The sequence below is a fragment of the Nycticebus coucang genome, chromosome 3, assembly GCF_027406575.1.
Source record: "Nycticebus coucang isolate mNycCou1 chromosome 3, mNycCou1.pri, whole genome shotgun sequence".
In the NCBI taxonomy this organism is placed as follows: Eukaryota; Metazoa; Chordata; class Mammalia; order Primates; family Lorisidae; genus Nycticebus; species Nycticebus coucang.
In genome coordinates, this window is record NC_069782.1 from 58,323,082 (window position 1) to 58,336,624 (window position 13,543).

Below are 13,543 nucleotides of genomic sequence, written 5' to 3' on the forward strand. Positions count from 1 at the left end.
CTTGAACTTCAGCTTCTAGACTGAGAGAAAATACAGAAACACTGAAAGAACCAAAATGGTGGACCCTTCTGCCACCAAGTTATTCCCAAAGGTGGGAAACCACAGTGACTAAGGGCAATTCAACTTCAGCTTCAAAATGGACTTTGGTCCTCTCTAGCATTGGGTTTTTTGACAATTTATGTGGAACCTAGGGCCTTGATTTTATTTTTTGGTGGCAGTGTGTTTAAAAGCTGAACCTGAGAAAGGGATTGTCACTGTAGTGATTTGGGGAAGAATGTTTTTAGGACAACATCAGTGACAACAGGAGGACAGGAGAGGAACGGAGATCAGGGAAGATTTCACTGTGGTTAGAGGGCCTGCCTCAGCCTCTACAAATAGATCAAGAGACTAAACAGAGATACCAGAAACAAGATCCAGTACATATGGGAATTTAATAGCATGTATACGATCAAGTTAGTGTCTCAATAATCCAAGTAAAAAAAGATTTACATGGCATTGGTATGCACCTGGAAGAAAACTAAATTAGACTTCTTTTTTGTTTGTTTTTATTTCAGATTAATATGAGAGTATAAATGATTGGGTTACATTGTTTGCATTTCTAAGGTAAAGTCCAAGTTGTATCTGAGTCGCTGGGGGTGAGCCATATATACCCTTACATTACTCCCATTAGGTGAGAGTTTACGAATCCCCCTGCCTCCTCCCCTTCCTCCTCTCCTTTCTCCCCTCTCCCCTATATTTAAATATTCTTGTGTTTTTCTCTTATATGGGTGTATAGTTGTTTTTCTAGTGGTTTCATATTAGTATTGAGGATATTAGATACTTGCGTTTCCACTTCTGTGACTTTTTTTATTAAATCATAAACACGTAGATCATGTATATATTAATGCATTTATGGTACAGTGTGCTATTTCATATAGAATTAGGAAAGCTTACATCACACTGGTTAATATATACCTCATCTCCTTTGATTAATTATTGTTTTAAGATATTTATACTCCATACTAATAGATTGGACATGTACCCTTGTATTATGCACTATAGGTGTGATCCCACCATTCACCCTCCCTGGATCTGACCTTCCCCCTCCTGTTCCATCCCCTCCTTCCTCCTTCATGCTGGGCCATAGTTGTGATCTATTCTTCATATGAAAGTGTGAGTAATTGTAAATTGGTTTTATAATAGTACTGAGTACATTGGATATTTTTTCTTCCATTCTTGAGATACTTTACTAAGTAGGATATGTTCCAGTGTTATCCATATGAACGTAAAGTCTCCACCTTTTTTTTTCTTGTTTTTTTTTTTTTTTTTTTTTTTTCTTGTTGGGGATTCATTGAGGGTACAATAAGCCAGGTTACACTGATTGCAATTGTTAGGTAAAGTCCCTCTTGCAATCATGTCTTGCCCCCATAAAGAGTGACACACACCAAGGCCCCACCCACCTCCCTCCTTCCCTCTTTCTGTTTCCCCCCAAATAACCATAATTGTCATTAATTGTCCTCATATCAAAATTGAGTACATAGGATTCATGCTTCTCCATTCTTGTGATGCTTTACTAAGAATAATGTCTTCCACGTCCATCCAGGTTAATACAAAGGATGTAAAGTCTCCATTTTTTTTAATGGCTGAATAGTATTCCATGGTATACATATACCACAGCTTGTTAATCCATTCCTGGGTTGGTGGGCATTTAGGCTGTTTCCACATTTTGGCGATTGTAAATTCAGCTGCAATAAACAGTCTAGTACAAGTGTCCTTATGATAAAAGGATTTCTTTCCTTCTGGGTAGATGCCCAGTAATGGCATTGCAGGATCAAATGGGAGGTCTAGCTTGAGTGCGTTGAGGTTTCTCCATACTTCCTTCCAGAAAGGTTGTACTAGTTTGCAGTCCCACCAGCAGTGTAAAAGTGTTCCGTTCTCTCCACATCCACCCCAGCATCTGCAGTTTTGAGATTTTGTGATGTGGGCCATTCTCACTGGGGTTAGATGATATCTCAGGGTTGTTTTGATTTGCATTTCTCTAATATATAGAGATGATGAACATTTTTTCATGTGTTTGTTAGCCATTCGTCTGTCATCTTTAGAGAAAGTTCTATTCATGTCTCTTGCCCATTGATATAAGGGATTGTTGGCTTTTTTCATGTGGATGAATTTGAGTTCTCTATAGATCCTAGTTATCAAGCTTTTGTCTGATTGAAAATATGCAAATATCCTTTCCCATTGTGTAGGTTGTCTCTTTGCTTTGGTTATTGTCTCCTTAGCTGTACAGAAGCTTTTCAGTTTAATGAAGTCCCATTTGTTTATTTTTGTTGTTGTTGCAATTGCCATGGCAGTCTTCTTCATGAAGTCTTTCCCCAGGCCAATATCTTCCAGTGTTTTTCCTAGGCTTTCTTGGAGGATTTTTATTGTTTCATGCCTTAAGTTTAAGTCCTTTATCCATCTTGAATCAATTTTTGTGAGTGGGGAAAGGTGTGGGTCCAGTTTCAGTCTTTTACATGTAGACATCCAGTTCTCCCAACACCATTTATTGAATAGGGAGTCTTTCCCCCAAGGTATGCTCTTGTTTGGTTTATCAAAGATTAGGTGGTTGTAAAATGTTAGTTTCATTTCTTGGTTTTCAATTCGATTCCAAGTGTCTATGTCTCTGTTTTTGTGCAGGTACCATGCTGTCTTGAGCACTATCGCTTTGTAGTACAGACTAAAATCTGGTATGCTGATGCCCCCAGCTTTATTTTTGTTATAGAGAACTGCCTTAGCTATACGGGGGTTTATCCAGTTCCATACACAACACAGAATCATTTTTTCCAAATCTTGAAAGTACGATGTTGGTATTTTGATAGGAATGGCCTTGAATAGGTAGATTGCTTTGGGAAGTATAAACATTTTAACAATGTTGATTCTTCCCATCCATGAGCATGGTATGTTCTTCCATTTGTTAATATCCTCTGCTATTTCCTTTCTGAGGATTTCATAGTTTTCTTTATAGAGGTCCTTCACCTCCTTCGTTAGGTATATTCCTAGGTATTTCATTTTCTTTGAGACTATGGTGAAGGCAGTTGTGTCCTTAATTAGCTTCTCATCTTGACTGTTATTGGTGTACACAAAGGCTACTGACTAGTGGACATTGATTTTATATCCTGAAACATTACTGTATTTTTTGATGACTTCTAGGAGTCTTGTGGTTGAGTCTTTAGGGTTCTCTAAGTATAAGATCATGTCATCCGCAAAGAGGGAGAGTTTGACCTCCTCTGCTCCCATTTGGATTCCCTTTATTTCCTTGTCTTGCCTAATTGTATTGGCTAGAACTTCCAGCACTACGTTGAATAGTAAAGGTGACAGAGGACAACCTTGTCTGGTTCCAGTTGTAAGAGAAAAAGCTTTCAGTTTTACTCCATTCAGTAAAATATTGGCTGTGGGTTTGTCATAGATAGCTTCAATCAGTTTTAGAAATGTGCCACCTATGCCTATACTCTTCAGTGTTCTAATTAGAAAAGGATGCTGGATTTTATCAAATGCTTTTTCTGCATCTATTGAGAGGATCATGTGATCTTTATTTTTGCCTCTCTTAATATGGTGGATAACGTTTATAGACTTGCGTATGTTCAACCAGCCTTGCATCCCTGGGATGAAGCCTACTTGATCATGATGAATGACTTTTTTGATGATAAGCTGTAATCTATTGGCTAGGATTTTCTTGAGAATTTTTGCGTCTATGTTCATGGCTGAGATTGGTCTGAAATTCTCCTTTTTGTTTGGGTCTTTTCCTGGTTTTGGTATCAGGGTGATGTTTGCTTCATAGAATGTGTTGGGGAAGATTCCTTCTTCCTCAATTTTTTGGAATAATTTCGCAGTACAGGAATAAGCTCTTCCTTGAAGGTTTGATAGAATTCTGGAGTGAAGCCATCTGGACCAGGGCATTTTTTGGTTGGAAGCTTTTTTATTGTTTCTTTGATCTCAGTGCTTGAAATTGGTCTGTTCAGAAGCTCTATTTCTTCCTGGCTGAGTCTAGGGAGAGGGTGTGATTCCAAATATTGATCCATTTCTTTCACATTGTCAAATTTCTGGGCATAGAGTTTCTGGTAGTATTCAGAGATGATCTCTTGTATCTCTGTGGGATCAGTTGTTATTTCCCCTTTATCGTTTCTGATTGAGGTTACTAGAGATTTTACTTTTCTATTCCTCGTTAGTCTGGCCAATGGTTTATCTATTTTATTTATTTTTTCAAAAAAACCAACTCCTTGTTTCATTAATTTTCTGAATGATTCTTTTGTTTTCAATTTCATTGATCTCTGATTTGATTTTGGATATTTCTTTTCTTCTACTGAGTTTAGGCTTAGATTGTTCTTCTTTTTCCAATTCCATAAGATCTCTTGTGAGATTGTTGATGTGCTCTCTTTCTGTTTTTCGAATGTAGGCATCTAAAGCGATGAATTTTCCTCTCAAAACTGCTTTTGCAGTATCCCACAGGTTTTGGTAGCTTGTGTCTTCATTGTTGTTATGCTCAAGGAAGTTAATGATTTCCTGTTTTATTTCTTCCTGCACCCATCTGTTATTCAACAGAAGATTGTTTAATTTCCATGCCTTTGGGTGGGGTCGAGCATTTTTGTTAGAGTTGAGTTCCACCTTTAGTGCCTTATGGTCTGAGAAGATACAAGGTAAAATTTCAATTCTTTTGATTCTGTTGATATTTGTTTTGTGTCCCAGGATATGATCAATTTTGGAGAATGTTCCATGGGGTGATGAGAAGAATGTATATTCTTTATCTCTGGGATGGAGTGTTCTATATGAGTCTATCAAGCACAGTTGTTCTAGGGTCTCATTTAAATCTCTTATATCTTTGTTTAATTTCTGTTTAGACGATCTGTCCAGCTCTGTAAGAGGAGTGTTAAAGTCCCCTGTAATTATGGTATTATCGGGTATCATATTGCTCAGACTAAGGTCTGTTTGAAGAATCTGGGAGCATTTAAATTGGGTGCATAGATATTTAGAATTGAAATGTCTTCTTGTTGTATTTTTCCCTTGACCAATATAAAGTGACCATCTTTGTCTTTTTTGACTTTAGTTGCTTCAAATCCACATGTATCTGAAAATAAGATTGCAACTCCTCTTTTCTTCTGAATTCCATTTGCCTGAAAAATTGTCTTCCAACCCTTGACTCGGAGCTTTAATTTGTCTTTTGAAGCCAGGTGTGTTTCTTGCAGACAGCAAATGGATGGCTTCTGTTTTTTAATCCAGTCAACCAATCTATGTCTCTTCAGTGGGGAATTCAAGCCATTAACATTTATTGAGATAATTGATAAGTGTGGTAGTATTCTATTCGTCTTATTTGGTGAGAGTCCATTGCTTAGTTTTATCTTTTGCATCAGTGTGGAGGTTTGGTTCTGTCCTTTAATTTCTGAGTTCTTACTTTGCTGCTGATCCATTGTGGTGGTCAGTGTGCAAAACAGGTTGAAGTATTTCCTGTAGAGCTGGTCTTGTTGTGGCGAATTTCCTCAATGTTTGTATATCCGTAAATGATTTGATTTCTCCATCAATTTTGAAGCTTAGCTTAGCAGGGTACAGAATTCTGGGCTGGAAATTGTTCTGTTTAAGTAGATTAAAGGTAGATGACCATTGTCTTCTTGCTTGGAAAGTTTCATTAGAGAAGTCTGTGGTCACTCTGATGGATTTGCCCCTGTAGGTCAACTGGCGCTTACTCCTGGCAGCTTGCAGAATCTTTTCTTTTGTCTTGACTTTGGACAGGTTCATCACGATGTGTCTTGGAGAAGCTCAGTTAGAGTTGAGGCGACCTGGGGTCCGATAGCCCTCTGAAAGCAGTGTGTCAGAATCTTTGGTGATATTTGGGAAATTTTCTTTTATATATACTATATACTATATAATATATATAGTATATATATACTATATATTATATAATATATACTATATTCTCTGGTATGGTTTCCATTCCTCTGGGGCATTCTTCTTCCCCTTCTGGAATTCCTATAACTCGTATGTTGGAACGCTTCATAAAGTCCCGTAATTCTGACAGTGAATGTTCTGCTTTCTCTCTCTTCTTTTCTGCCTCTTTTACTATCTGAGTTATCTCAAAAACTTTGTCTTCTACCTCTGAAATTCTTTCTTCTGCATGGTCTAACCTGTTGCTGATACTTTCCGTTGCATCTTTAAGTTCCCTGATTGACTGTTTCATTTCCTTCAGCTCTGCTATATCCTTTTTATATTGTTCATATCATTCATCTCTGATTTGATTATGTTTTTGGATTTCCTTTTGGTTATTTTCCACTTTATTAGCAGTTTCCTTCATTGTTTCCATCATTTCTTTCATTGTTTTCAACATGTGTATTCTAAATTCCCTTTCTGTCATTCCTAACATTTCTGTATAGGTGGAATCCTCTGCAGTAGCTACCTCATGGTCCCTTTGCGGGGTTGTTCTGGACTGGTTCTTCATGTTGCCTGGAGTTTTCTGCTGATTCTTCCTCATGGGTGATTTCTTTTATCTGTTTCCTTGCCCTAATTTTCCTTTCACTTCCTCTTGCTCTTTAAGTTCTCGTGCCTGTGGGTTAAGGGTTACAGGACCAGAAGGGTGAGAAGGTTTAAGAGCAAAAAAGGGATGAAAGAAAGGAGGACCGAGTGATAAGGAAAAAAAAAGAAAAATAGAGAAAGGAGAGGGGGTGGGTAAAAGGAATATTGACAAAAAGAAGAGAGGCACAGAAAGAGGGAGACAGAGCAATATAGGTGTACAGTAGGGTACTTTGATACAACCTTAAAAAAAAACCACCTTCTGGGGGTGCCCATTTGGGTGGTTCCCTTGAGGTCAGCAGCTCTTTGCTAACCTGATCAGACACAGTACCCCGCCTCCACCAAGTAGAGAGGAAAGACAAAAATGCTATAAATCAAACCAAAACAAGCAAACAGAAAACTTTATGGGGTAAAATTGGCTGGAAAAACCAAATAATAGCAGTAAAAACACTAACAAAAATGAAGTTCTAATTATTGAAATAGGCAGCAATGGGAAATTATAATTAAACTAGAAAAATTGAGAAAGAAAAAGGATCTGTATGGAAAAGGTTGAACTTAAAAAACAAAACAACAATCCACAACATGAAAATAAACAAAAAAAACAACCAAACCAAAAAAAAAAAAAAAAAAAAAACACAACCAAAAACAAAGCAGTATGTATATGTTATTGAATATTGTCTGGGCAATACGTGGTCTTCTGGGGTATGAGATGTTAATCACAGTTCTGATATCTCCATCTTTTTTTAAGGCTGCATAATATTTCGTGGTATACATATACCATAATTTATTAATCCATTCATGGGTCTATGGGCACTTGGGCTTCTTCCATGACTTGGCTATTATGAACTGAGTTGCAATGAACAATCTGGTGCAAATATCTTTGTTGTAAAGTGATTTTTGGTCTTTTGTATGTACACCTAGTAGAGGAATTGCAGGATCAAATGGCAGGTCTACTTTTAGATCCGAGTATTCTCCACACTTTTTTCCAATAGCTTGCATTCCCACCAGCAATGCAGAAGTTTTCCCTTTTCTCCACATCCACACCAACATCTGCAGTTTTGGAGTTTTGTGATGTGGGCTACTCTTACTGGAGTTAAATGGTATCTCAGAGTAGTTTTGGTTCACATTTCTCTAATGATTAAAGATGATGAGCATTTTTTCATGTGTCTGTAGACCATGCGCCTGTCTTCTTCAGAGAAGCTTCTGTTCATGTCTTTTGCCCACAGTGAAATGGGATCACTTGTTTTTTTTTTAGTAATAAGTTTGAGTTCTCTGTGGATTATGGTTATTAGACCTTTGTCAGAAATATAACTTGAAAAAATCCTCTCCCATTATGAGGACTGTCTATTTGCTTTTCTTAGCATGTTCTTAGCAGTGCAGAAGCTTTTTAATTTGATCAGATCCCAGTAATGTATTTTTGATGTTGCCCCAGCCACTCTGCTCCTCTGGTATCCCTGCAACATGAGATCTAGCTCCCTCTGGCAGTCCACAGAACTGGGGCGGTGTCTCTCCAAAATTTGACCCTGGTGGGATAAACACTGCCTTTCTGCACTATTACTGGGTTCACAGTTACAGTGTAGCTGCACTACCTCAGACCATGCAATGCCCAGTCTTAACAAAGAACTGCGAACATTCTGGTCTCTGCAGGGGTTGGGCTTCTAGACTTCCAAGCCAGGGGGAAGAGTGGACTGGGAGTTCAAAGTGGCAGGGAAAATATTTATAAAACCTTCATATCAGACAAGAGAAGGCCCAGGCTCACAGCAGAGACTCTCTGGAGAAGGAGTCCCAGCTTCCAGCAACTCACTCCTGTGGGTTGAGAGAGGAGGACCTCAGTTCACTGCTTACGAGTAGAGACCTCACAGCAAGCAAGCAAGCAACTCTCTTGGGGGAGGGGATGGACACACATCCTCTTTAGGGTGGGTTCTCTATCTGAAATTTGTTTCCTTGGAGATGCATCTTGCCTCAGCAGAGAAGACATGCATTTATCAATCTCTTCTCTCAGCTCGACTCCACTCTTCAGCTTTGTTGGGTTCTTTTGGGCCATTACCTCTCCCTCTGGATGGGACCTTCTGTTGAAAGCTGGCTTCAGTTGGTTATCATCCCCCTCTCCCCTTTGCTCTTGTTGAATGTAAAAATCAGAGTTAGGGAAAATAGCCAACCCAAGGTTTTAGCAGAACACAAAGCACATGGAAACAAAACAAACAAACAAACAAATGAAACAATCAGACACACAAACACACAAACAGTCACACAAACAATTAAAAATAAAAACGAAAACAGAAAAAAACTCAAATAGCCTGATGTAAGCAATCTCAGCAACCATAAGAGGAAGGGTAGGGCTTAGCGCCCATCACCCAGTGGCCAGGGCTCCAACCCAGCCCAGGGCCCACTAAACAACAATGACAACCACAACTAAAAAAACAGCCGGGTATGGTGGTGGGTGCCTGCAGCCCCAGCCACCTGGGAGGCTGAGGCAAAAGACCGCTCAGCCCAAGAGAGTTAGAGGTTGCCATGAGCTGCGATGCCACAGCACTTCACCGAGGGCAACATAGTGACACTCTGTCTAAAAAGAAATTTAACAATAACTCCTACAAAAAAGAAAAAAGGAAAAAAAAAGCAAAAAGGATAAGCAAAGATAAAAAAAGGCAACAAAATTTTATATATATATACATATGACTATATATGCCATAGGCATCAACATTAGTGGGAATATATTTATGTTGTAATATACTTTCTGGACACCCACCAGGTGGCGCCATGAGTGGTTCCCTGGCTTATACCTGTCTCCTGGCTTAAATTGTTCTTGGTGGTGCCTGATTACTCACTTAGCATCTAGACCCTGCCCAACTGCTGATTCCACCAATCTCAAAAAATCTTCACAAGCAGGTTTCTCAAATTCTCCCTGCAACAGTTCCCATGAAGCGCAGGATATCCTGGGCCAGTTCCAAGTGTAGGACGATTGTCTGTGGGTGAGATTCAAATCGCTGAACTTGGCCTGCGCGGAAAGGTGCCTGGAACACCAGACAGCACCCCACTCTGGCGTCCTAATTCCGCTCAGGCATCCACACTTCACCAATCTTTCCACACAATACCTAGTTTCCCCACAAACTGGGAACTGCCATCATCCATGGTGGGGCTTGTTGCTGCCACTGCTGCCTGCAGCCGCTGCAACCTGGGGGCAGAGCCTTTCCTGGCAGTCTCTGCAGCTCTGGATTACACTCCAACTCCAGCAACCCATCACCTCACTGCATACTCCAAACTGCCACTTTACACCAATATTCCATGCCGGGAATGATCTAGCCCGCTCATTCTCACCTGTTGTTTCAGGAGAGCTAAATGTCCCGCTGGCCATCATGCTCCGCTCCAGAGTTTACTAAGAAGTATATGCTTCAACTCCATCCAGGTTAATACAAAAGATGCAAAGTCTCCATCCCTTTCTTATGGCTGAAAAGCACTCCATGGTATACATATACCATAGTTTATTAATCCATTGATTGGGTGATGGGCACTGGGTTGCTTACATGTCTTGGCGATTGTGAATTGAGCTGTGATAAACAATCTAGTGCATATGTCCTTGTAATAAAGTGATTTTGGGGGGGGGTGGGTAAGTACCTATTAATGGAATTGTTCCCACAATTCCCACAATAGAAAGTTTGTTTTCATCTCTTTAAGGATTCTCTATATTCCTCTCCTAAGAGCTGAATTAGTTTGCAATCCCACCAGCAGTGTAAAAGTGTTCCCTTCTCCTCATATCCACACCAGAATTTTCAGCTTTGGGATTTTGTGATGCGGGCATTCTCCATGGGGTCAGGTAATATCTCAGTGGTTTTGATTTGAATTTCTCTGATGATTAGGGATGACGAGCATTTTTTCATGTTTTTTGGCCATTCATCTGTCTTCCTCAGAGAATTTTCTGTTCATGTCTCTTGCCTACTTATAAATACAGTTGTTTTCCCTTTTCTTGTTAATTAACTTGAGTTCTTGTAAATTCTAGTTATTAGTCCTTTGTCAGATTCATAGCATGAAAATATCTTTTCCCATTCTGAAGTTTGTTTGCTTTAGTTGTACCGGTAGCTATGCAAAAGCTTTTTACCTTAATTATGTAAATTAGACCTCTTCTTAACAGCATGTACAAAAGTCAATTCCCAATAAGTTAAGACTTGAATAAAAATACTATAATCCAAATTTAGATTATAAATAAAATGGAATTTAAACAAAATTTAAGAATTTGGCAGCACCCATAGCTCAGTGGGTAGGGCACCAGCCACATACACCCAGCCTGGCAGGTTCGAACCTGGCACAGGCCAGCTAAACAGCAATTACAACTATGACAAAAAAAAATAGCCAGTGTTGTGGAGGGCACCTGTAGTCCCAGCTGCTTGGAAGGCTGAGGCAAGAGAATCGCTTAAGTCCAAGAGTTTGAGGTTGCTGTGAGCTGTGACGCCACAGCACTCTACTCAGGGTGACAGTTTGAGACTCTGTCTCAAAATAAAAAAAAAATAAAAAGAATTTATGTGAATAACTTTTGGGTTGTGGAGACTTTTTCACTACTGTGTAAGTTTAAAGATGGATATATTTAACTAATGTAAATTTAACTAATTTAATATGTTTAGTATTTGGAAAATACAAACAAATATAATGTGACAAAGCAAAGTTTGGGAAGATTATTTTCACTACAATAACCAATAGAAGTTAGTATCTATGATATGCAGATAGCTCCACAAATTGATAAGTAAATGTCAACCAAACATAAAAATAACTGAAGGATATAAACATGTAATTCACTTGGAAGAAATCTGAATGCCCAATAAATATGTGAAAACTAAAAAGGAGAGTGCAAACTAAAATAATTTTCAGAATATATAAAGAATATATAAAGCTTATATAAGCCTGGACAATAGAACAAGAGCCCATTTCTAAAATCACCTGTGGCTGCCATAGGAAATCACAATAAACTTGGTGACTTAAGACAATTCCTTGCCTTTTCCAGCTTCTGGTGGCTCCTGGTTTTCTTTAGTTTGTGGCTACAAAGCTCCAATTTCTGCATGTGCTTTTCCATGACCTTTCCTATTCTCTGATCCAGGGCACAAGTCACTGGGTGTAATCCAGGATGAGCTCCTCTCCCGGTTCTTAACTTAATTGCATCTGTAAAGACCCTTTTTCTCCCCAAAGTCAAGTTCACCATTCCAGAAGTCAGGATATGGACATACATTTGGGGTGCTGCTATTCAACTCACACCACCCTATAGAAAAATAGACCAAAAAGCAATAGACTGTTCACACAAAAGGAAATACAAATGGACAACAAACATGAAAAGGAAGTCAGCCACGGTAATCAGCAAACCGAGGTAAAACAACCATAGAGATTCTATTTGAAGATTCTATTCTAAGTCCGCCAGAAGTTAGACTCTTAGCACTAACTGCTGGAAAATATAACTCTAAAATATTACCGCAAAGAATTTTTATAGTTGTTTTGGAAAACAATCTGGCAGTATCCATTAAAATAAAAAATACAGGGGCTGCGCACCTGGAGAGGCCGCGGGCCGTGGAGGGTGGCTCCGGTGGGCAGCAGCTCCAGGCGCAGGTGGAGGAGGCGGAGGCACCGAGCACCGCCTGGAGCGGAGAAGCGGCCCTGTGTCCAAAGCCACGGCTGTGCCTCCCGACCGGTGTCCCAGAGCCATGGCCGCACCTCGCAACAGGTGTCCCAGAGCGACGGCTGCGCCTCCCTACAGTGGGAGGACAGCGCTCCGGGCCAGGACCTGCAGTTGCTGTGCCCTGCAGCTTCAGGCTATGCCTCCTGCCTGCTGCCCAGGCCCGAGGTCCAGCCTCTGGACGCCAGCTTGGAGGACCTGCTCACCAGAGTGGACAAGCTCGTGGGCATGCTGGACATGATGCACAGCAACTCGTAGCACGTCGTCAGTGAGGGGACCTTGCATTTACGCGAAGGCCGCCGAGATGAGGCAGATCTACAGCAGGATCCACAAGCTGGAGGCCTTGGTGAGGATGATGGGCAACAGCGTGGCCAGGATGAGGAGCAAGTCGCAGAGGCCAAGCTAAGCTGGGGGCTTTCCCCAGAGCCTTCAAGACTCCTGCACACCATGAACATGCAGTCATCCCCCTCGAGGATGCAGCAAACCGGCTATGAACCCCCATCCTATTTCGGACTGAAAACAAAGACTATGTCCCTTGTTGCAGCAAAAGACTTCAGCTCTGGGTGGTCTGACCACTCCTGCAAGAGGACCCCAGCTGAGATGAGACTCTTACCTCCAGCACAAAGTTAATTAAAACTCTATGTTTGATGTCGGATGTACAGAATTTTTTAGGCTTCCTTTCTGCACATTCTCCATATAGAATATAGGTTTTCTATGTCTTCCAATTTTTTTTAAATACAGCCAGGGTCTCCTTCTGTTGCCGAGGCTGGCCTCGAACTTCTAGGCTCAAGCGATCCTCTGGAATTAGCCTCCCAAGTAACTGAGACTACTGATTACTGATGTACCCTACCCAGCCTATCTCTCAGTTCTAACCTGAAAGTTGCTTGGTGAAGGGGTGGGGAAGCAAAATGAATGAACTTATCTGTGCACTGTGGCAGAACTGTTATTTTTATGGATTTTACTACTCAACTAACAATATTAACCTTTTAGAGATTTATATGTTTGTAGATAAGGGCTATCCAGAAAGTGTCCAGCCATGTATGTCTCTGTTACTTGTTATTCAAATTTAAATCCTAATAGTGATTTGTTCTTCTGTAACCTACTTTTAGCATAGATGGCACATTACTGAGCATTATATTAAACTTTGTGTAGCATGGCTTGTAACTGAAGGAAATGATACCATTTGTGAGAAAATATATTGGGTTTTTGCACCTAATTCTCAAGTTGTATTTGAAAGCATGACCTCACAGTCTTAGTTTGTCCACAGCAAAGATGTCTATATATATAGTTGCCAATTTTTGGTAAAATAAAAACATAAAAAATACATGTAAGCTTGGACACTGTTATGAACTGGATATTTGTGTCTCTGCCAAAAGTCAC

General features: G+C 40.1%; 1 pseudogene; it reads left to right on the forward strand.

The window, feature by feature from the left end:
- The first annotated feature begins 55 nt into the window (after positions 1-55).
- On the forward strand, positions 56-12,735 carry LOC128580955 (biogenesis of lysosome-related organelles complex 1 subunit 4-like; annotated as a pseudogene).
- The last annotated feature ends 808 nt before the right edge of the window (positions 12,736-13,543 follow it).